Below are 22,706 nucleotides of genomic sequence, written 5' to 3'. Positions count from 1 at the left end.
CCCCTGCACTCTTTCCCAGAACTGCAAGCCAAAGACACACTTGCTGAGGAGAAGGACACACTCACCGAACACATGCCCTGGGGCATCCATCCTCGTTCCTAGCCAGGAGTCAGAGAGCAGGGTGGCCTTAAGGCAGGCGACAATGTGGAGAGGAAGGCTCAGAGCTCCAGAAACATCCCTGGGAATTCTGGCGGGCGGGGACACTCAGATTTCTCAAAACCTGCCTGAAAGCCTCTGGCGGAGTGGCCTGCTCGGTGCGAGGCTGGGCCTCTCCTCCACCTCTGGTACCCGGCTGAGCTGAGCATCTCCGCTCCGGTCCAGCAGCCCTCTGCAAGAGCCCGACACCCTTCTTGCTCCGTTACATCTGTGATGTTTTGCCCTTTAATTGTCAACCCGGTTATTGTGATCTAGTGAGTGTTGCTAATCTCTACATTTATTGTTTAGGTAAATAGAGGTTGCGTTTCATCAGTATGCCGGGCCCCAGCCCTCGCAGAGCTAAGTAACTTAAGTCAACGCTGAAAATTTCAGGGTGTGTGTAATTACAGGGCACGCGGGATTTTTCACTCGATCCTAATTCCACATCTTTTCTCCGACCCGGGGGGGGGGGGCAGCAGGAGGAGGGAACCCGAGGAATCTCCACCCTCTGAGGAGTGGAGGGCCTGATCCTTTCAAGCAAAGGAACTTCACTGGCGGTGACACCGAGCTGTGCTGTCCTCGACCCACAGCCTGAGATGGATCTCAGGACAACCCTAAACTTCCAAGCTGCAGACACCAGCACTCCCTCCGCAGTGCGTCTGGAACCCTCCCCTGAAATCTGCCGCAGTGAGGAGGGGTTCCCCACTCGGCGGGCCCTCGTGGGAGCGGGAGGGATTTGGAGGCAGCTTGTCCCGCGCGCGGTCGCGCTGTGGGCTTCTTGTTCTGCTCAGCTGCGCCCAGTCCCTTGCCCTGGGGTTGGAGCGAGAGAGTGTGCTGTGCTAGCCGGGTACCAGCGCTTCTTAAATAGCTATGGCTTACTAATTAAGAGCATCTAAACCCAGAGACTAGGAGAGGACTAGAAATTCGCCTCAAGGAATGGGGGGTCGCCTTCAGTCAAGGCTGCTAGGGGCTTCTTACTGCCTCTGGGCTCTGGGAGTGGCCTTGGACTGGGGAGGGGGCGTTGCTCTGAGTCTGGCAGGGAAAGGGTTAGCTGAGAATATCCCAGGAGGCTGTAGAATGAGACTCTAAAAGGCTGATTCTCTAATCTGAGGGATGAACACTTATCAGGCAACCAGGTTGCAGGGAATTTGCTTCTGCTTCAGGAGTAACTCCAGTTATAACCGGACGTCCATCTTGCAGGAGATAGTCTGGCTTTAATTAAGCAGAATTTTGAAGTCAACCCCTCACAAGTTTGGGGTGTTGGTGCAACCACTAGAATAAATTATAACCGAGGCGAGAACTCGGGACCACAGTATGGAGAGGGAGCTAGCAGTTGTTCATATAAGGCGTTTCTCTTTACTTTCCTCTTTCCTTAAAAGTTGAATAGCGTTTGCAACAAGGGTGAAATTAAACACAAATGTCAGTTCAATCCCGACAGCCTTTCTTTCTGTTACCCCATTCTGAACCTCCCCTTTACAGGCCCAAGCTGCTTTCAAGCCTGTGACCCCCTTAACATAAATGCTGGTCTTTTACCACACTGACAATACCTGGCAGTACCTCAGTGCTCTTTGAGAATTAAAGGTCTTGCCTTTTTAGGAACATCCACCCACAGCTAAGACACTAAGACTAAAACAAGCCCAGTGGCCACTCCATAGCAGCTTCAGGTCTGTGCTCCATGGATTCTAGGGATGGTTTGTTGTTGGCTGAGTTGGTTTTGTTTGATTTGGGTTTTGATTTGTTTTACATTCTTTTGTTGTTTTTGTTTGTTTTTATTATTATTATTATTATTATTATTATTTTTAAGTTTAAATTTAGATTAGAAACAAGGTTGCTTCACAAGTCAGTTCCAGATCCCTCTCCCTTTCCCTCCCCTCCTCCGGTGCCCTCCTCCCAACTCCCCTCATTTCCCCAGGAAGGGTGAGGCCCTCCATGGGGGTGTCCACAGTCTGTCATTTCATCCAGGGCAGGGCCCAGGCCCTCCCCCAAGAGTTCAGGGTGAGAGTGCATCTCACATTGTTGGATGGGAGTCCAAAGTCCATGTGTATACTCGGGATAAATACTGATCTACTACCCAAGGCTCAATAGATTACCTAGACCTCCTCACTGACATCCACATTCAGGGGGTCTTGATCAGTCCCATGCTGGATTCCCAGGCATCAGCCTGGGATTCAAGAGTAAACCCTTGTCAGGTCAGCTGTTTCTGGGGGTTATAATCCCTTTGGTCATCAGTCCTCCCTCTCTGTTACTGGCTTTCTTGAGTTCAGCTCAGTACTTAATGGAGGGAGTCTGCCTCTTCTTCCATCAGCCACTGAATAAAGGTTCTGTTTCCCAGACTCTCTGGCCATGGGATTGTAGGCTGGCACTCCCCAGATCTATGTCTAAAATCCATATATGAGAGAGTACATACCATGTTTCTCTTTTTTTGACTGCGTTACCTCACTCAGGATGGTTTCTTCTAGTGTCATCCATTTGCCTGCAAATCTCAGGATTCCATTGTTTTTTTTTTCTGCTGAATAGTACTCCATTGTGTAAATGTACCACATTTTCTCTATCCACTCTTCAGTTTAGGGACATCTAGGTTGCTTCCAAGTTCTGGCTATTACAAATAATGCAGCTATGAACATAGTGGAACAGACATCCTTGTTGTATGAATGGGCATCTTTTGGATATATGCCTAAGAGTGGAGTTGCTGGGTCTTGTGGTAGGTTTATTCCCATTTTTCTGAGGAATCTCCATACTGATTTCCAAAGTGGCTGAACAAGTTGGCACTCCCACCAGCAGTGGAGGAGTGTTCCCCTTTCACCACATCCTCTCCAGCATAAATTGTCATTGGTGTTTTTTATTTTAGCCATTCTGACAGGAGTGAGATGGTATCTCAGAGTTGTTTTGATTTGCATTTCCCAGATGGCTAAGGATGTTGAGCACTTTCTCAAGTGCCTCTCAGCCATTTTAGATTCCTCTATTGAAAATTCTCTATTTAGTTCTGCAGCCCACTTTTTAATTGGATCCTTTGGTGTTTTGGAGACTTGCTTCTTGAGTTCTTTGTAAATTTTGGAGATCAACCCTCTGTCAGATGTGGGGCTAGTGACTATTTTTTCCCATTCTGTGGCCTGCCTTTTTGTCTTGCTGACTGTGTCCTTTGCCTTACAGAAGCTTCTCAGTTTCAGAAGGTCCCATTTATTAATTGTTGATCTCACTGTCTGTGCTAGTGGTGTTATGTTCAGGAAGCTGTCTCCTGTACCAATTCGTTCAAGGGTACCACCCACTTTCTCTTCTAAGAGGTTCAGTATGGCTGGATTTATGTTGAGGTCTTTGATCCATTTGGACTTAAGTTTTGTGCATGACAATTAACATGGATCAATCCACATTCTTCTACATGACAGCCTCCAGTAATGCCAGCACCATTTGTTGAAGATGCTTTCTTTATTCCATTGTATATTTTTAGCTTCTTTGTCAAAGATCAGATGTCCATACGTGTGTGGGTTAATATCAGGGTTTCAATTCGATTCCATTGGTCTACCTGTCTATTTTTGGGCCAATACCAAGCCGTTTTCAGGACTATAGCTCTCTATATAATAGAGTATATAATAGAGCTTGAAGTCAGGGATGGTGATGCCTCCGGATGTTGCCTTGTTGAACAGGGTTGTTTTGGCTATCCTGGGTCTTTTGTTTTTCCATACAAAATTGATTATTGTTCTTTCAAGGTCTGTGAAGAATTGTGCTGGGATTTTAATGGGGATTGCATTGAATCTGTAGATTGCTTTTGGCAGGATTGCCATTTTTACTACATTGATCCTACCTATCCAAGAGCATGGGAGATCTTTCCATTTTCTGAGGGCTTCTTTAATTTCTTTCTTTAAAGATTCAAAGTTCTTGTGATACAGGTCTTTCACTTGTTTGGTTAGCGTTACCCCAAGGTATTTTATGTTGTTTGTGGCAATTGTAAAGGGTGATGTTTCTCTGATTTCTTTCTCAGCCCTTTTATCATCTGTATATAGTAGGGCTACTGATTTTCTTGAGTTGATCTTGTAGCCTGCCACTTTGCTGAAGGTGTTAATCAGCTGTAAGAGTTCCCTGGTAGAGTTCTTTGGGTCATTTATGTAAACTATCATATCATCTGCAAACAGTGAAAGTTTGACCTCTTCCTTCCCAATTTGTATCCCCTTGATCCCCTTTTGCTGTCATATGCCAATGGCTAGAACTTCAAGTACAATGTTGAAAAGGTATGGAGAGAGTGGACAGCCTTGTCTTGTTCCTGATTTTAGAGGAATTGCATTGAGTTGTTTTTGTTTTTAAACCAGGTCCCTCTAGGTAGCCTGGCTGTCCTAGAATTCTCTACCTAGACCAAGGTGGCCTCTAACCCTACCTCTGAGTTCCACCTGCCTGTACTTCCCAGAATGCTGTTGAAAAGGGATGCCTCACCATGCCTGGCATTTTAAAGATCATTTATTTATTTGTTTGTTTACTTTGTATATGTCTGTGGGGGAGGCAAGGGCAGGGTTCCCAAGGATGCCAAAGGAATGTGTTGCTGGACTTATATGTGGTTGTGAACCACCCAGTGAATACTGGGAACTCTGCAAGGGTAGTAACTGCCCTGAATCATTGAACCATCTATCCAGCCCTTGGATTTTTGTTTTTTGTTATGAGGTAAGGTCTCACCATGTATCTCATACTGGGCTTGAACTCTCTTATTTTTCCCAGGCTAGCCTCTAACTTGTAGTCGTTTTTTTGGAGTTACATGTGCATGCTACCTTCCACAATTTTTGCCCATAAAAAATGGAGGTCTTGTTTTTAGGAACAACAGCTAACATTTATTGAGCAATTATTATATCCCAGGCATTGTAGCACCCGCTTTGCACTCAGCATCTCATTTATTTCACACAATAGTCTAAGCATTGACTATTACTGATCAATTTCTCATTTAAAAATGTTTTATTTTCAGTTGTGTGTGTTACATGTTTACATGTGGGTGCAGGTACCCTTAGAGACCAGAGGTGTCAGACAGCTGTAGTTTGGTGTGGTTGTGAGCCACCTGATGTGGGTGCTGGGAATAGAGCCTGGCTCTTCTGGAAGTACCTGCATGCTGACCTTAACCACTGAGCCATCTCTCCAGCTCTCTCTTTAAAACATTACTATGTAAAGTGTTAAATACATAGCAAAGGCCTGGCGTTGGTGGCGCACACCTTTAAGCCCAGCACTTGGGAGGCAGAGGCAGGCGGATCTCTTTGAGTTCGAGACCAGCCTGGTCTACAGAGTGAGTTCCAGGACAGCCTCCAAAGACACAGAGAGAAACCCTGTCTCAAAAAACAAACAAACAAACAAACCAAAGACCAAAAACCAAAACCAAAACCAAAACAGCAAAAAGTAAAGACAATGCCATCCATCATCCAGGGCCAACCATTGTCATCTCAGGGCCAAATTTGTTTTTCTGCTATTTCCATCTCTTCTTCATTTAAGTCAAATCTCAGACACCATATTAATTATCTATATTACATATATATATGTGAAAAGATATTTTAAAAACTTACAATGTACAATGCCATGCTATGATCACATTTAAACACATTTGAAATCATTCCTTATAGTGTCAATTATCTAGTCAATGTTCAAGTGTAGCCTGGAGTATTTTTGTTTGTTTGTTTTGTTTTTCAAGATAGGGTTTCTCTGTATTGGTTTGGAGGTTGTCCTGGAACACACTCTGTAGACCAGGCTGGCCTCAAACTTACAGAGATCCACCTGCCTCTGCCTCCCCAGTGCTGGTATTAAAGACATGTGCCATACCTTGGAGTCTTAAAGATGATGCTTTATAATTGTTTTTGTTAGACCAAAACCATTTTTCGGTTTGGCTTTTTGAGACAGGATTTTTCTGTGTATTCCTGACTGTCCTGGAACTCACTCTGTAGACCAGGCTGGCATTGAACTCACAGAAATCCACCTGCCTCTGCCTCCTGAGTGCTGGGACTAAAGGTGAGCACTTCTGCGCAGCTGGTCAAGTTATTCTTACATAATATTTAGCTAATTGCCTCTTTGTTTGGGGTTTCTTTTTTGTTTGTTTAAGGCAGGATTTCTCTATGTAGCCTGGGTGTCTTCGAACTCTGGCCTCAAATGCACAGAGGTCAGCTTGCCTCCACTTTCCAAGTGCTGGGATTAAAGGCCTATAGCACCACACTTGGCTTTAATTGCCTATTAAGTCCATTTTAATCTATACATCTCAAATCTCTCACACTCCTTTCCTTCCTTCCTTCCTTTTATTTTTTAACATCGAGTCATTCCTTTTTCTCTTGCAGTTTATTTGGTCCTGATGTTTTTAAAGTGAATAAATCAAGGTTCAGAGAGGTTAGAAAAATTTAGAAATGAATAAAAAAAGAATTTGCTTTTAGGTACTTCCAACTATGGCGTCTCTGCTGAATTGTCTTTGTTATATTATGTATTATATATTATATATTACATATTATATTGTATCCCCTTTAAGTCACAGAATGAAAAGTAAGACACAGGAGATCCTAGTCACCCCTAATGATTTCAGAGCCTGCTTGCTTAGGTGACTTATCTCAGCAAGCAGATTTACCAAACAACCAGAGAACACCATTCACTTAAAACCCAGTCATGGTTTGGAACGGGAAGAAACATTGAAAACAGTAGCTCGGCACAATGAGGTAATCTCTGCATGTCCGCATGTCTGTAACGTGAGCAGATTCTTATGTCCAACAAATATTTAATGAGATAAAAAGATTTCTCAAAGAAACCAAATTCGTTTTTCTTCCTCTTCTTCACTCGCTCCACAATCTCTACTTTCCTTCGCTCTGCAAGGCAGGGCAATGAGAAAAACATCTCTTTCAGGTAGTTATTTTAAAATACCAGTCAAATTAACAATTTGGTAGTGTGATATGTGATATCTGGCTTTTGTTACAGTAGTTTTGAGACCACACGTTACCCTAGCAACTGAATACATTTTTTTTCTTTAAAAATTTTTTAGCTGTCTGGAGGAGAAAAAAAGAAAAGGAAAACTTCTTGACAGAATTTTCCCATAATAGCTTCCATTAACTGCAGTGACTTCTATTGGAGAGGCCAGCACTGCTGTCCCCCGCTGTCAGCAGCCATTCACTGATCTAGCAGATGTTTTGTTTGATAAGGCCAATTTGAGCTTTATAAAACATTTATTTTTTTCCCCTCCAAGGAGCAAATACCAGTAAGGGTGGGATTCAGCAGTGATCACTAGATACCACACAAGGGCCTCAACCTGCCAGTGGAGATGCTGGGTGAGAAGAAACACTAAAACAAATCTAAAGCCTTCATTTACTAAAAAGAAGGGACAAAAAGAAAAAAAAAGAGGAGGGATGGTTAAAGAGCATTAGATCAGTCCCCAGAGACTTTACAAGGGGAAGAAAGCCAGTTGAAGAGGCAAGAGTTGACTGTGGAATGAACTGGAAATCCCTGGTGGGTGAGCCATTCCCAAAGAGGGCAATGCTGACAGAAAGCAGAGAGAAGACATAGCAAGCTTTCTTTTGGGCAACCAACCAGCTCCCCAATAAAGGCATGAAGACTTAATATTAGTTATAGATGCTCGGCCTTAGCTTAGGCTTGTCCCACTAGCTCTTTTAATTCAACCTGTTTCTCTTCATCTATGTTTTGCGTCGGGGCTTTTACCTTTCTTTCATTCTGTACATCCTACTCTGTGTCTGGTTGGCAGCTGCCTGGCTGGATGGCTCTGGGCATCCTCCTTTCTATCTCTCCCTCTCCTAGATTCCTCCTCCTGTTTAGTCTCTCTGCCAGCCAGCCCCTCCTGTCCCTCTACTGTCTAGCTATTGGCCATTCAGCTTTTTTTTAGACCAATCAGGTGCCTTAGGCAGGCAAGGTGAAACAGCAACACATCTTTACATACTTAAACAAATGCATGATAAACAAATGTAGCACACATTTATGTAGTTAAAGTAATATTCCACAACAAGAAGGTGTGATCCCTTTTATATCTAATTTGTGCTTTGAGCTGGGTGTCAGCATTTCAAGCAGAGAAGAATCAAGATGGAAAACAAGTGAATGTTAGGTCTTCTCACAGCCACTAGATTGAAATAGTAACAAGCATCTGAACAAGTTTCCCCACCTCCGATGTCAATGACCCCAGTGAAGGTAGCTCTGGGTTCCATTCTTTAAAACCATGAATTGATGAAAAAATTATGAGCATATCAGTCCTTTTCCTGGAGTAAAAAGAAGACCCTGAAGTTGTGCTATGTATGAATAATAAATCAGGAAAAAAGTGTTCAATGGTTTGTGCCCCTAGGTACAGTGCCCCTTTTATGCATCTCTTGGGGACTGCTTATTTAGTCATTTTTGCAGTAGAGAAGGGAAAGGGAAAGTCAGCTGTTGCAATATTTTGGCTGAACAAAGTTTGAAGGAAAAAAAGGTTACACTGTTCAGGATTACCCTATCTATAATATTTTGATTTGGGGAATCATATTTCGAGCCAGAGTGAGAACTAAAGAACCAAGAGAAGGACAAAGGGAAGGAAGGAGAAAGGGAAAGAAGGAGAAAGGGAGGAATGGAGGGAGGGATGGAGGGAGGAGGGAGGGATGGATGGAGGGAGAGAGGCAAGGAGGGAATGAAAATGTTGACGCTTTTTATAGAAATTATATTTTTTGTATAATAAACTCACCCAGAAAAATCTCTCTCTCTCTCTCTCTCTCTCTCTCTCTCTCTCTCTCTCTTTAAAATTCATTTTTAGTTATATGTGTCTAAGTGTTTGCCTATATGAATGTATGTGTACCGTGTGTGTGATTGGCACCCTGCAGGGCTAGAAGAGGGCGTCAGATCCCCTGGAATTGGAGTTACAGCAGTTGTGAGCCATTAAGTAGGTGCTGAGAGTTGAACTTGGGTCCTCTGAAAGAGCAGCAAATGCTCTTCTCTGTTGAACCATCTCTCCAGTTCCTAGAACTCCTCATAGAGTCCAGGTTGGCTTCAAGTTCACAGAAAGCTTCGTCTGCCTCAAAACCACTAGGATTACAGATATAAATACCTATGACTTTCCTAACTCCTTCAAGAATTGCAAGAGCCTTTGTTGACCATCTACACAATGCTGCCTTATCTGTGTTCTGTCCCACCTGTGCAGTCATAGAAGCGATCCCATTGACCCATAACACCAGATCCCACACTGCAGAGAATGAGTCTCCAGGGGGCACTCTTAAGAAAGAGAAGTAGAGGTGTGCCTTTAATACCAGCACTGAGAAGGTAGGGGCCGGGTGAATCTCTGTGAGTTCAAAACCAATCAGATCTACATAGTGAGTTCCAGGACACCTAGAGCTACACAGAGAAACCTTATCTCAAAAAAAAAAAAAGAAAGAAAGAAAGAAGGAGGAGAAGGAGGAGGAGGAGGAAGAGGAAAGAAAGGAAGAAAGAGAAAGAATTGGATATTGAAAAGATAAAAAAGAAATACCCACTACAGAAAGCATAAAGAAAGCCTAAATATTGGTTGGTTTGAGAGAAGAGCTGAGGAAATTAGAATAAAATATTATTCTGAAATGTTTCAGTATCAATAACATCAAACATCCATGCATTCATGACCAGAACTGGAGAAATGTGTGGTAGATTCAGTTATAATTTCAAGTCCTTGTCTCCTGTATGCCTTTTCTTGTTTTCTTTCTTTATTTTTAATTTTTTTATTTATGTACGTTGGTGTTTTGCCTGCAATTATGTCTGTACGAGGGTGTCAGATTCCCTGGAAGTGGATGAAGTTACAGACAGCTGTGAGCTGCCATGTGGGTGTTAAGAACTGAACCCTGGTCCTTTGGAAGAGCAGTCAGTGCTCTAACTGCTGAGCCATCTCTCCAGCCCACTGTTTCCCCCTCCCTCCCTCCCTCCCTCCCTCCCTCCCTCCCTCCCTCCCTCCCTCCCTCCCTCCTAACTTTCTTTCCCCCTCCTCTTCCTTCTCCTTTTTATTTGTTCTTGAGACAGAGGCTCACTGTGTCTGGTCTGGAATTCACTAAGTATACCAGGCTGACCTGGAACTCACAGAAATCAGCCTGTCCTGGCTCCTGAGTGCTGGATTGAGGATTTGTACTGCAACAGCCAGCAACTTCGTGATTTTTAAGTAATTTCAAGTGTTCAGGGGAGGTTTAAGAATCATAGAAAGAAGCACTTTTTTGTTGTTGTTTTGCTTTTTTTTTTTTTTTTTTTTTTTACCAGAGTGGCCAGGTTTTAACACTTGGCATCATTTGCTCTTCTTTTCCCTCAGAAGGTTCAGATTCAGGAAGAAGACAATGGGTTGGTTTGAGAGCAAGTGATAAGGCTGCAAATAGCAAGCTGAGCTATGCTGAGATTCAAGAAAACACTAGTCACTCACCAGAAAACACTACTCACCAGAAAACACTACTCAGAATAAAACACTATTCACAAGAAAACACTACTCACCAGAAAACACTACTCACAAGATAACACTACTCAGAATAAAACACTATTCACAAGAAAACACTACTCAGAATAAAACACTATTCACAAGAAAACACTACTCAGAATAAAACACTATTCACAAGAAAACACTACTCACCAGAAAACACTACTCACAAGAAAACACTACTCACAAGATAACACTACTCACAAGCATTCACATTTTAAGCAAAAACAAGACAGCACTCAGCTGAGGACAGGACTTTCGGGGAAAAGAGTTCTGGAAGATAAAAGTCTAAACCCAATAAAAAGGCACGGTCTGTGAATGGCAATTCTTTTATGTCTCACTCCATTTTAGTGGGCAAAAAGATAGGTCTCATCCATGTAAGCAAGCACTGTATCACTGAACTTCACCTCCAGTTCCCTTCTTATTTCATGATCGAGAGATACTTTAGAATATGGCCATCTCATTGCTGTGACAAATACCCTGGCCAAACACAGCTTAAGAAAGGCAGAGGGTTTTTTGTTTTGTTTTGTTTTTTAAGATTTATTTATTATGTATACAATATTCTACTTGCATTCATATCTGCATGCCAGAAGAGGGCACCAGATCTCACTATAGATGGTTGTGAACCACCATGTGGTTGCTGGGAATTGAACTCAGGACCTCTGGAAGAACACCTAGTGTTCTTAACCTCTGAGCCATGTCTCCAGCCCAAGACAGATCTTTTAGCTCACAGTTCAGGGTAGAGTTCAGCATGATGAGGAAGTCACGGTAACAGGAGCCAAGGCAGCTGGTCCCACTGAATTAGCAGCCAGGAAGCAGAGAACAGTGAGTGTTAGCGCACAGCTCCTTCTCTCCTTTTTATTACGTCTAGGACCCCAGCCCACAGAATGGTGCTGCCCACATTCAAGGCGGGTTCTCCCATCTCACGTAATACTTCACAGGCACGCCTGTGTCTCTCATGTGATACTAGACTCTGTCAAGTTGACAATAGCAACCATCATGTGGTCCTCTCCTAGTTCAGCCTTGATTGCCAATTTGACGCAGCCAGAAAGAAAAGCCTGGATTGAGGAATTACTGACCTCAGCTTGGTCTGTAGGAGATCATCTTGATTATTTATTGATGCAGCAGGACTCAGCCCACTGTGGGTGGCGCTGTCCCTAGGCAGGTGAGCCTGAGCTGTATAAGAAAGCTAGTTAAGTGTGAGCCTAGGAGCCAGCCAGCAAGCTGTGTTAGCTCCATGGTTTCTGCTTCAAGTTCCTACTTGAGTTCCTGGTCTGCCTTCCTTCAGTGTTGACCTGTGACCTGGAAATGGAAGCCAAATAAGCCCTTTCCCTCACCTTTAGCCAGAGTGTGTATTACAGCACCAGGGAGCCAACAAGAACAGGATCTGTCCTGGGAAATTACAGATACTGAAAATTTACCAATATGACTTGTAACGTTTATATTCCAGTTATTGCTACACACTAACAAACCATCCTGAAACTCAGTGGCATAAAACAATTGTTTCATTATGCTTACAGATTTTGTGTTAGGAATTCAGGTAGGAGACAATGGGATGACTTCTCTTTGCTCTGATACACAGAAGGCTTAGAGAAAGATACACGGGCCAGGTATGTTTATGAGGACATATCTGGGGCTGGAATCACTGAATACATCTTCACACATGTCTTGCAGATGAGAGTGGCCATTAGCTGGGTCACCTTACAACTAGTGGGCTAATTTGTGTTTTCTCAGAGTATCCAAGTGAGTTCCCACAGTATCCCAAGAAACCAACATGAAACACTTTGCGTTTGTGTCATCTAACCTCAAGCTTTACATAGTATTATTTCCCTGAAATCTGCTGCTTGATGCAATCATAAATGTTTGCTCAGGTTTAGGGGGAAAAGGACATAAACTCCATCCTCCTGTTAAGGTCAACTTGTGAAGAGAACACTGGGACATACCATACTGTTTCAGCCGCTTTTAGAAGATACAGTCTGCAACGATTCATGTATATGCATGTAAAGGGAAAGTTGGCGTCTGAATTGCTTTGCTGTTTTTGGTACTTGTAAAGTCTTCTCATGTGTGAGGTTTAAAGTAGGGTTTTACCTCTTGTTTATGCTTTCTCTACTAGGAATTATTTTCCAATAATTTCTTAGACGTATAGGACTTACAGTAGTCTTTTGAGTTTCTCTTATATATTTATTTAAATTTATCTACCTTATGTACATGAGTGTTTTGTCTGCATGTTTGTCTGTGTGCCACATGCCTGGTGCCTGAGGAAGTCAGAAGAAGACATCAGATCCCCTGGAAGAGAGTTACCAAGAGTTGAGAGCCATCATGTGGGTACTGGGCATCAAACCCAGGTCCTCTCAACCACTGAACAGTCTTCCCAGCCCTCTGATTTTCAGTATTTCAATTAATGTGATGCTCTCACACATGCAATATAATAATGTGTCAATTTTCTAAATATCTTTTGGCCAGGCGAACAGCAGCGAGCCTGGGATTCCAGAGCACCCGTCACTGGGCAACAGCTCTGCCATTGAGGATGCTGTCTCCTGCATCTCATTAAGGTAAAATATGACGCTGGGGGTGTAGCTCCATGGCAGAGCACTTGTCAACATGCACATGGCTCTAGGTTCAATCCCTGGCACTGAAAAAAGAAGATGGTTTCAACAGATATTTTCATAGTGAAAAATAGTATTTTTTGTCACTTCATCAGCATCTCTGTATTCATTCCAGCATAACTGGGACAATGCAGAGTTTAGGGTGACCATAGCAGAAGGATGACATGCAAATCTGTGAAGCAGTCCATATATTCTTTCCCAAAAAGTAAAACAAAATATAAAAGAAAGAAAAAACAAAACTACCAGAAAAAACAAACAAACAAACAAACAAACAAAAATCAGATCCAGGGCCTCACTGGGAGTTTTAAAATGAGTTTCCTTCCCATACCTGGCCTGAATGTTAGGAATGTTGGAAACTTGCTTGCATCTTTAAAAGAAACATTTATCCTTTTCTTCATTACCAAAGGTCTTGTCCCTTACTTTTTTTTAAGTATAAGAAGAGATTCAGAAAATGCTGTGATGTTTGCTTAACAAGTGAAAATCCCATGTTTAAGTTCTTTAATACCCTGGTCCTTTTTCACTGTGTCTTCAGGGGCTGGTTTCCCAGCTGTAAAATTACTCGAGAAACCTCTTAAGCCTGGACCTGCTGACGGTATTTGAACTTCTGTACATGCACTTTGATCTCTGCCTAGGATACATCCACTCTGACAGCTCGGTACACTCACCCAGAGCTGGCTAAAACCAGTGATGTGTGTCTAGAGATCTCAGGCTGCTCACCAGCCAGCTTCTGTGCTACTCTCAGTCTCTTCTTCAAATCCTTTTAGCAGGCCAGCAACAAAATGTTTCTCCTAAGAGGCAAGCAATTTGTCTGCTTGGACAGCCTATCAATTAAGATGGCAGAAAAGACATTGATTATATAGTAAGGACAGTTTCCAGGGAAAGGCATTTGGGGAAGTGAACATGTATCATTTTAAAACAGTAGATTTTATGGGCTGTATCTCAGTTAAAAGTGCTTTAGATGAAGAGCAGTAGCTCAGAGCTAACCTATGTTACTGTGTCTAGCGCCACCACAATGGAAAGACTATATGGAAATACATATCAGTTATGGTTAATTTAGCTATATGTGCTAAAATAGTTAGAAACCAAGATAACTAACATTGGCTTCAAGTTTGGAGGGGAGAGGCTTATTTCCCAACTGACCAGGTACATCCATGCTCGTCAAGGATCTAAGTGTTTCTTTCTTGGATGCCTTACTCACTTTTATGTAGTACGTAGGCTCACAGGTTAAAATGCTTAAGTACCAGCTACTGGTTCATCTTTCTAGTCAGCAAAGGAAACATTTGTTCTCTCCACTTATGGGCATCTCCAGAAGCTTAATTCAAACATGAGCGAATGCCTCACATTCTAGGGTTTATTCCTCTAGCTGCAGTAGGTTGCAGGAAAGCTTTCTTCTTCTTGACCATGTCTCTAGCTAAAAATTCTGTGACTATGGTTAGAGAGCATGCGCCTCCTCTAAATTCTCACGTGAGAAGCTCAGTCCCCAGTGCAGCCACATTGGCAGGTGGGTCCAAGGGGTGTTTAGCAACTACAGGTTTAGCTCTGACAAATGGATTAAAGCTATGAAAAGAACTTGCAGAAGTGGCCACTTTTGCTTTTCTGATGCTTGAGAAACAGCACTCCCTTGGTGGTCACAGCCTTCAGGGCATCATCTGTGGAGACTGTGTCCTTGGAAGACATTAACCTGCTGCCTTTGTCTTGAACGTCTCAGCCTAAAAAACTGAAAGAGAACTTTTTTTTAAATAAATCATCCAAGCATGCATTCCGCTATTTGTAGCACAAATGAACACAGAGGAACTAATAGCATTCCTTAACATAAAATAAAGTTTCATTTGGAAAAGAATGCGTGATCTAAAAACAAAACAAAAAGACATATCTAGAGTATGTTTGGCACTTTGGTGGTTTAAGATAAGAGTCTTGAATTGAAAAATGTTTATATTGAATATAAAGAGTAAAATAAACTGATCTTCAGGATTTGTTTTATATTATCTCTGCAAAGAAAAGGGGAACATGTAAGAAGCATGCCCCAGTTTCTACTGCCTATCTACATAGACATGCATACATAATCTCTATCATCTATCTACATGTACATGCATACATAATCTCTATCATCTAGCTACATATACATGCATATATGTCTTCAATAGTCAGGATCAGCATTTTTCTCTTCTAGAGCAGACAGTATACTAGGTAAGTATGCAGGAACCCTGGGTTTCAAAAAAAAAAATCAGGGCTGGAGAGATGGCTCAGTAGTTAAGAGCACTGTCTGCTCTTCCAAAGGACCTAGGTTTAATTCCCAGCACCTACATGACAGCTAACAACTACCTGTAATTCTAACTGTTCTTAATAATAAGATTCCAGAGTCAGATATTAGGGGGTGAAAGCTGAAAGAAGTAATGGAGCAAAGCACAGTCAACTCCTCAGCCTCAAAAGGGGGCGAGCTCCTATCTCCTCCTAATTTATATTCCTCTCTCTGCCCAGCCATATCACTTCCTGTTTCCTCCTTCCTAGTGCTGGGATTAAAGAAGGCCTGTGCCACCCAGGTACTGGGACCAAAGGCATGAGATCTCTAGTGCTGGGTTTAAAGGTGTGAACCACCACTGCCTGGCCTCTATGGCTAACTAATGGCTAGTTCCATGCTCTGATCTCCAGGCAAGCTTTATTTATTAGAGCACTAACAAAATATCAGCACACCTGTGTATGTGTCTGTGTCAGATCCACTGGAGCTGGAGTTATAGACAGATGTGAGCTGCCGTTATGGGTGCTGGGAATTGAACCTGGGTCCTCTGAAGGAGGAGCCAATACTTTTTACTGCTCAGTCATCTCTCCATCCCCAAAGTTCATTCATTTACTTACCTATTTATCTACTTATTTATTCTTTTTTTTTTTTTTTTTGGCTTTTTGTGACAGGGTTTCTCTCTGTAGACCTGGCCAGCCTGGTACTTGCTCTGTATACCAGGTTGACTTCAAACTCAGATTCTCTGTCCTCTGCCTCCTAAGTACTGGAATTAAAGCTCTGTGCCACCACAGCTCAGCATTCTTTTGATATTTTTTAACATCTATGCCATTCTTTTGATATTTTTAACATCTGAGTTTCTTCAAGTGTAGATTACTGATGGTTGGGGGTGGAGAGATGGCTCAATGGTTAAGAGCTCTTAATGCCCTTCCAGAGGACTGGTGTTTGGTTTCCAGCATCCACCTCAAACAGCTCACAAGGGCCTGAGCCTCCAGCTCCAGGAGATCCAATGACCTCTTCTGTCTCCACAGGTGCCTGTGCTCTCATGGGCACACATTCCACCCATCCCCATAAACAGACACACACACACACACACACACACACACACACACACACACACTTAAAAAAATACAAATGATAAGATGAAGATAATTTGTCCTAACCAGTTAACAGCCTTCCAGTGAAGCTTGAGTATAAAACTGCCTGTGAGATGGTATAGCATGATATCAGATATTTTCAATAATGCGGCCATTTTTATTCACAGAATGTGAGCGAGACCCTGTCTCGTGGTTTATTATTGTATCTCCAATGATTAGTAAAATGCTTGGCAAATAGTAGACTAGAAATAAATGATTGGTGACCAAAGCAAAGTTAGGAGACAGAAATCTGAAACTGAGGCAGGCTCACGAGGATAGAAGTGGTCGGATGATTACCCAGCAACCTCATGTCACCCATGAGGAAACTTAGTGACAGAGCAAACACACAGCTAACCTAAATGCCAGAATGGGAATGGCAAAAGCATCTTCATCTTCAGAACCACAAGAGAAACACCAGCACCCCAGAGAGAACATCCTTCTCTTTTTAGTTACCTTTCGGAAAATATGTTGCAATATAATCACACCATTTCTTTTCAGAATCCCAAGGAACAGCACATTTTCTTGCAGTACTCAGATTTTGTTCTATTAACTACTGTTTCCAAATAGGAGGCTAACCAGTGGGGACTCGGATCCTTTTGTCAAGCTAACATTTTGGTTCTAATGGTCTCAATTATGAAAACTGGTTCTGTCGATGGAACTACAATTACTTGCAATCATTTCTTTAAAAATTCTCATAATACCGTTACATAATTTTTGTGCCCAAGAGCTGTTTATTCTGTTTAAGTATTTCATAGGAAATCTACTTGAACGAGTACCTGAGTCAAGTTAACAATGTTCTGACACAAAAAGGGTTACATTTACATATGAATGTGACTTTGATGGACGGGATCTGTGGGATCAGCAGTCCTCAGGAAACTCACACAGAGCAGTCAGCCTGGTCTAGTGACTTAGCTCAGTGATAGAGTGCCTGCCTAGCATAGGCGAAGCCCGGATTCAGTCCCCCAGTGTCACAAATAAGACAGCATTAGCTAGCCAAGTTTCCACGTCAGAAATTATTAGCCATTTGCCCTACTTCTTAGCACACAAAACATTTCTTTTCCCTCACAAGTTTATAGGTCATTGTTGTGGTTTAAATACAAATATCTCCCTAGTCCCATATGTTTGATTGATCCTTGGTCTCCAGCTAGTGGCACTGTTTGGAAGGTTGCAAAAGCTTCAGAAGGTGGGGCATTACTGGGGTAAGTGAGTTGTAACAGGCCTTGAGGGTTTCTAGCCTAGCCCTACTCCTGCTTGCTCTGCTTCCTGACAGTGACCTTAGGTTCCTGTGACTTTAGGTTCCTGCTGCCATGCTCTCCTATTCAGTAGATTTAATACTCTTAAACTATACGCCAACTGTTCCCCTTTAAGTTGCTTTTTATCGTGTGTTTGACCATAGTAACAAAACACGTAACTAAAACAGAAAATTAGTACCAGGAGTGGGGACATTGCTTCCATAAACCCAGCCACCACATGGCTTGTAGGCTTTAGGACCTGGTTTGAAGAAAGAATGTAGAGTAGTTTGGAACTTTGAGCTAGGAGAGCCTGAGAATTCTATAAGCCTAGTTTCATGGTTTATGGTGGTGTAGTTTGGAAGGCCAGGGTGCTTAGAACAACAAGGACAGTGGTATCCCAACTATGAAGTTTTAGGAGGCATAAGGACTCCGTTGGGAACCAGGATAGAAGCTGTTCACATTACATTCTGTCAAAGAATGTGTCTGGAAACACTCACTCTGCCACAGTCTGGAAAACTTGAGTGAGGTTGAATTAAAAAAAAATAATGGACCTCTTTGTCTGGAAAAGGAAATTTCAAAATGGGTTGGCATGGCTACTCCTCAATGCTCTTATCCAGGTCTGTAGGGAGAAAAATCAGCAAGTAAAGCAGAAAGATAGAACTCTTTAGTTTGGAGAAGAGAGGAATGGTTTAAAGTTGCAGGCCAGGTGAGTGTGAAAGCAGCTACATTTGCTAAAGGGATTATCAGCCTCACTGAAGAGAAGCCAAGCCTTACTGCAGAAGTATTTCCCCAGAATAGACAGACACAGAGGACACTGCACTGTAGCTATGATAGAACGGGGCCAGTCTGCACCTCAGACTGACAGCAGAACTTGACAGCAGTGTTCACACGACACTCTGTGCAGGAATGCTAAGTGCAAGAGTGAGGGGGACGTAAGCGTTTTGTATCAGGTTCCATAAAGCTATTAAGTCCTAGCAATGTGTGCTGGGTCCGCATCTCCTACAAAGACGCTCTGAGAAGTCATTGAATAGAACTGAAGCCCAGGTCGCCGTGGAGACTTCAGGGTGTTGGAGATGGCAGGACCATGAGATGTCTGCAGAGAAAAGCATAGGTACTGAATGGACCTGGCCAAGAAAAAGGCTGTGTGTGCCAAAGGCAACAGAACTGGAGAGGTAGGGTTGTTGGAATCTAGATGGTTCTGTCAGGAGTCCCAGGGTTGGAAATGGAGTTACAGAGTTTGGTGTCTGCCCTGCTGGTTTTCAGTCATGATTGGTCCAGTCTTTTCTTGTGTGCCTCCATATTGGATTCTGAAGCTGGAGGTTTCTGTCCTGATAGGTCTTGAAGCCCCTTCAGCTCCAAAGCACGCAGAGACATATTGATTGTTAAACTGTTGTCTGACGGCCAGGGCTAGCTCCCTTTTAATTATTAACCCATAACTACGAATCTATGTATTTTCTCTTGGTCTTGGCTTACTGGAGAATGCCTGGACCTGTTACTCCTTTGGTGGCTACCTGGTGTCTCTTGCTGCCACTCTCTCCTCTCTCCCCAGCATTCTCCTCAGCTCCTAGTCCCGCCTATCTTCCTGCCTCTACTGGCCAATCAGTGTTTTATTCATCAACTATAAGAGAGACATATACAGAAGGACATCCCCCATCAGTATTCTTCCCTTTTAGAACGAGAATGATTACTCTGTGCTGTTTTATATCGGAAGACTATGACTTTTTTTTTTTAAGTATTTTAGGGGCTAGCAGTTAAGAGACTGCCATGAGTCTCAGAAAAGACTTAAGTCTCTTAACAGTGTTGGGACTATTAAAGATAATGGGGACTTATGACGATTGAATAAATGCATTTTTCTCTATGAGATGTTTGTTAGCCTGTGGCAGGGAAGGAAAGAATGTTCTGGTTTGCACATGAGATGTCCTGCATAGGCTCATGTATTTGAACACTTGATTCTCAGCTGATGACACTGTTTTGGGAGGGTGTGGAACATTTAGGAGACCAAGCCTCCATGGAGGACATTGATCATTGGGGGGTGGGGCTTAAGCTCAGCCCACTTCCTGTCTGCTCTCTGCATCCTGACAGCAGGGGCAAAGTAAGCAGCTCCTCACAGCCCCACCACTAGGCCACCACTGCTTGATGGACTGTGCGCTCTCAAACTGTGAGTTGAAGTTGGAGTACTCCCTCCTTACATTGCATTCTGTCAGCAAAAAGGAAAATACCTGTACTGGCTGGTTTCATGTTACCTCAACAAAAGCTAGTGTCATTTGAGAAGAGGAAATTGAGAAAATGCCCTTATCAAGCCGGGCGTTGGTGGCTCATGCCTTTAATCCCAGCACTCTGGAGGCAGAGGCAGGCGGATCTCTGTGAGTTCGAGGCCAGCCTGGTCTACAGAGTGAGTTCCAGGACAGCCTCCAAAGCCACAGAGAAACCCTGTCTCAAAAAACCAAAAAAAAAAAAAAAATTGGCCTGCGGGAAAATTTGTGGTGCATTTTCTTGATTGGTGATAGATATGGGCAGTACCACCCCGGGATCATGGCTCTAGGTGCTGTAAGAAAGCAGACTGGGCAAGCTATGGGGAGCAAGTCAATAAGTAGCTCTCCTCCATGCCCTCTGCATCCGCTCCTGCCTCTGGGTCCTTGCCTTGTTTGAATTCCTGCCAGACTTCCCTCAGTGATGAACTGAGTGGAAATAAACCCTTTCCTCCCCAAGTTGATTCTGGTCATGGTGTTCCATCACAGAAATGGAAATATTAACACAAAAGTTGGTACCAGGTTGGGAGGACTATGGTAGTAGCATCTGCACCTTGGGCTGGAAGAGATGTTGAGTGCTCAGAGCTCAGTGGTCTGTTCTGTGGGAGTCTGGAAGATAAGACTGCTGAGATGAGCCCAGACTGCGGAGGCCTTGCTGAAGAAGCTTCTGAGGGAAGCGTTCGTGTGATATTTTTAATTAAGAACCACTGAAGTGAAACTTTTGCTTTTCTGGGACAATTGATACTGGTCAGCTGTAGCTGAAGAATTGGACGTGATTTAAAAAGAGAACCGAATCATTGAGGGGGAAAAAAATCTTCTGGGACGTGTTTCCTGAGAAGCTGTGTTCCAGAAAGGGCTCAGGGCTGTATCTTGTGCTGGTAGCCAAACTTCGGATGTGCAAGAGTCTCCCAGGTGTTACTGGTTTGGAGGGCAGGGAGGGGTCATGGAAAGCAGCTGAGGTGTGGCACCTGGAGAGGATAGGTGGAACTTTAGGTGACTATGCAGCCTCAGTTGAAGTAGAAGCTCTAGGACCGAAGGGGTTGAGGACAGAAGTTGAGGTTTGACACCACCATGTGGTAGAGCCAAATGAGGCTACTGGTGAAGGTGAAGTAGGAGATCCCAGTGTGTTCCAGATGCCAGTGCCCTGGTATGACCACCAAGAAGAGTTGCAGGTGTGGAGTGGAGCCAGCCTGAGCCTATGAAATGCCAGGTGTGCCGCAACAAAGCGGTGGGAGACCAGAAGACTGGTAGTCCCAGGAGTGTGGCAAGGAACTGTTGCTCTTCGGTTTTGCTTTAACTTTAATGTAACTATGCCCTCTTGGAATAAGAAAGGATGTAACTCATTTGTTATTTTACAGGACTCAATAGTTAAGGGATTTTGAAACGTTAGAGAAACTTGGAATTTCAGAGAGGCATTGACTGTTTGAAGATACTTTGGATTTTTAAAAGAGACTTTTATTTAAAGTTTGGAATCTATTTTATATTGGGATATTGATCTGACAGCTGGGGAACCAGCATATGACCGAACCAGGCCCCCTGAACATGGGTGTCAGTTGGGAGGCCAGGGCAATCTATGGGGTCTCTGGCAGTAGAACCAGTATTTATCCCTAGTGCACAGACTTTGGTAGCCCATTCCCTATGGAGGGATACTCTTTCAGCCTAGATACATGGGGGAGCACCTAGGCCCTGCCCCAAATGATGTGACAAGACTTTGATGATTCCCCATAGGAGGCCACACCCTCTCTGGGGAGTGGATGGGAGGGGATGGGATGGGGGTCAGTGGGGGGCTTGGGAGGACAGGAGGGGGAGGGAACTGGGATTGGTATGTAAAATAAGGTTGTTTTTAATTTAAATATACAAAAGTTTTTTTTAAAAAAAAAAGCAGGTTGAGCAGGCTATGAGGATCAAGCCAGTCAGCAGTCAGCAGTGCTCCAGTCAGCAGTGCTCCTCCGTGGCCTCAGCTTCAGTTCCTGCCTTCCGATTCCTGCCTTGACTTCCCTTCATGACTGGTTGTGATGGAACCTCTAAGCTGAAATAAACCCTTTCTTCTCAAAGTTGCTTTTTGTCATGGTGCTTCATCGCAGCAATAGAAATGCTAACCGAGACATTTTCTAATGTGGCGCATTAAGCAGCTGGTTGATCTCAGCTAGGTTCGCTTGCATCTGTCCGACCTGTAGCCGAGTTTTCAGTAGCTCCCTGTTATATCTGCAACTTCACATTGTCATTTCCATTGACATTCCAGTTGTTTGTTTTTTAACTTCTGTAGGAATTTTCCACTGAGCTTTTCAGAGAGCAGTCTAGGATTCTCTGTCCTATGACTTCAAACTCCCCCATATTCCTCCTGCAAACCATTCCAAGGGCCTAAGAATCCATAGTCGGGGTTAGCAGCAGCAGCGGCTCTATTTGTGGTACTAATTTTCTCTCCTAGTTACTAGTTACTGTCACATTGCTCTGACCAGAATTCCTGACACGGACAACTGAAGGGAGAAGAATGTGTTAGTCACCCTCCTACGGCCGTGATGAGGCAGCACAAGTAAGGCAGTGTGTGGAAGGGAGGGTTTATGCGGACTTTCGGCTCCTGAGAGATGACAGCCATCACTGTTACTGTGGGGGAACCTTGCAATGGGCAGGCATAGTGACTGGAACAGAAAGCTGAGAGCTCACACCTTAAACCACAAGCAAGAAACAGAGGGCAAACTGGGAGTGGAGAGTCTTTAAGCTCTCCAAGCTC

The 22,706-nt window shown here is 43.4% G+C and overlaps 1 long non-coding RNA gene across 2 annotated transcripts; it reads left to right on the top strand.

The window, feature by feature from the left end:
• The first annotated feature begins 547 nt into the window (after positions 1-547).
• LOC106021969 lies at positions 548-22,029 on the top strand. 2 transcript variants are annotated; one of them, XR_005877200.1, is made up of 3 exons: positions 548-822; positions 12,983-13,071; positions 21,861-22,029. It is a non-coding gene; the product is annotated as an uncharacterized LOC106021969 (long non-coding RNA). The 2 variants fall into 2 exon arrangements; XR_001197087.3 differs by having other exon boundaries at positions 549-822; positions 21,858-22,029.
• The last annotated feature ends 677 nt before the right edge of the window (positions 22,030-22,706 follow it).

The sequence above is a fragment of the Mesocricetus auratus genome, unplaced genomic scaffold (genome assembly GCF_017639785.1).
Source record: "Mesocricetus auratus isolate SY011 unplaced genomic scaffold, BCM_Maur_2.0 Super-Scaffold_100004, whole genome shotgun sequence".
Classification (NCBI taxonomy): domain Eukaryota; kingdom Metazoa; phylum Chordata; class Mammalia; order Rodentia; family Cricetidae; genus Mesocricetus; species Mesocricetus auratus.
The sequence above is the reverse complement of the archived record's forward strand: the minus strand, read 5'-3'. Positions and strand labels throughout refer to the sequence as shown.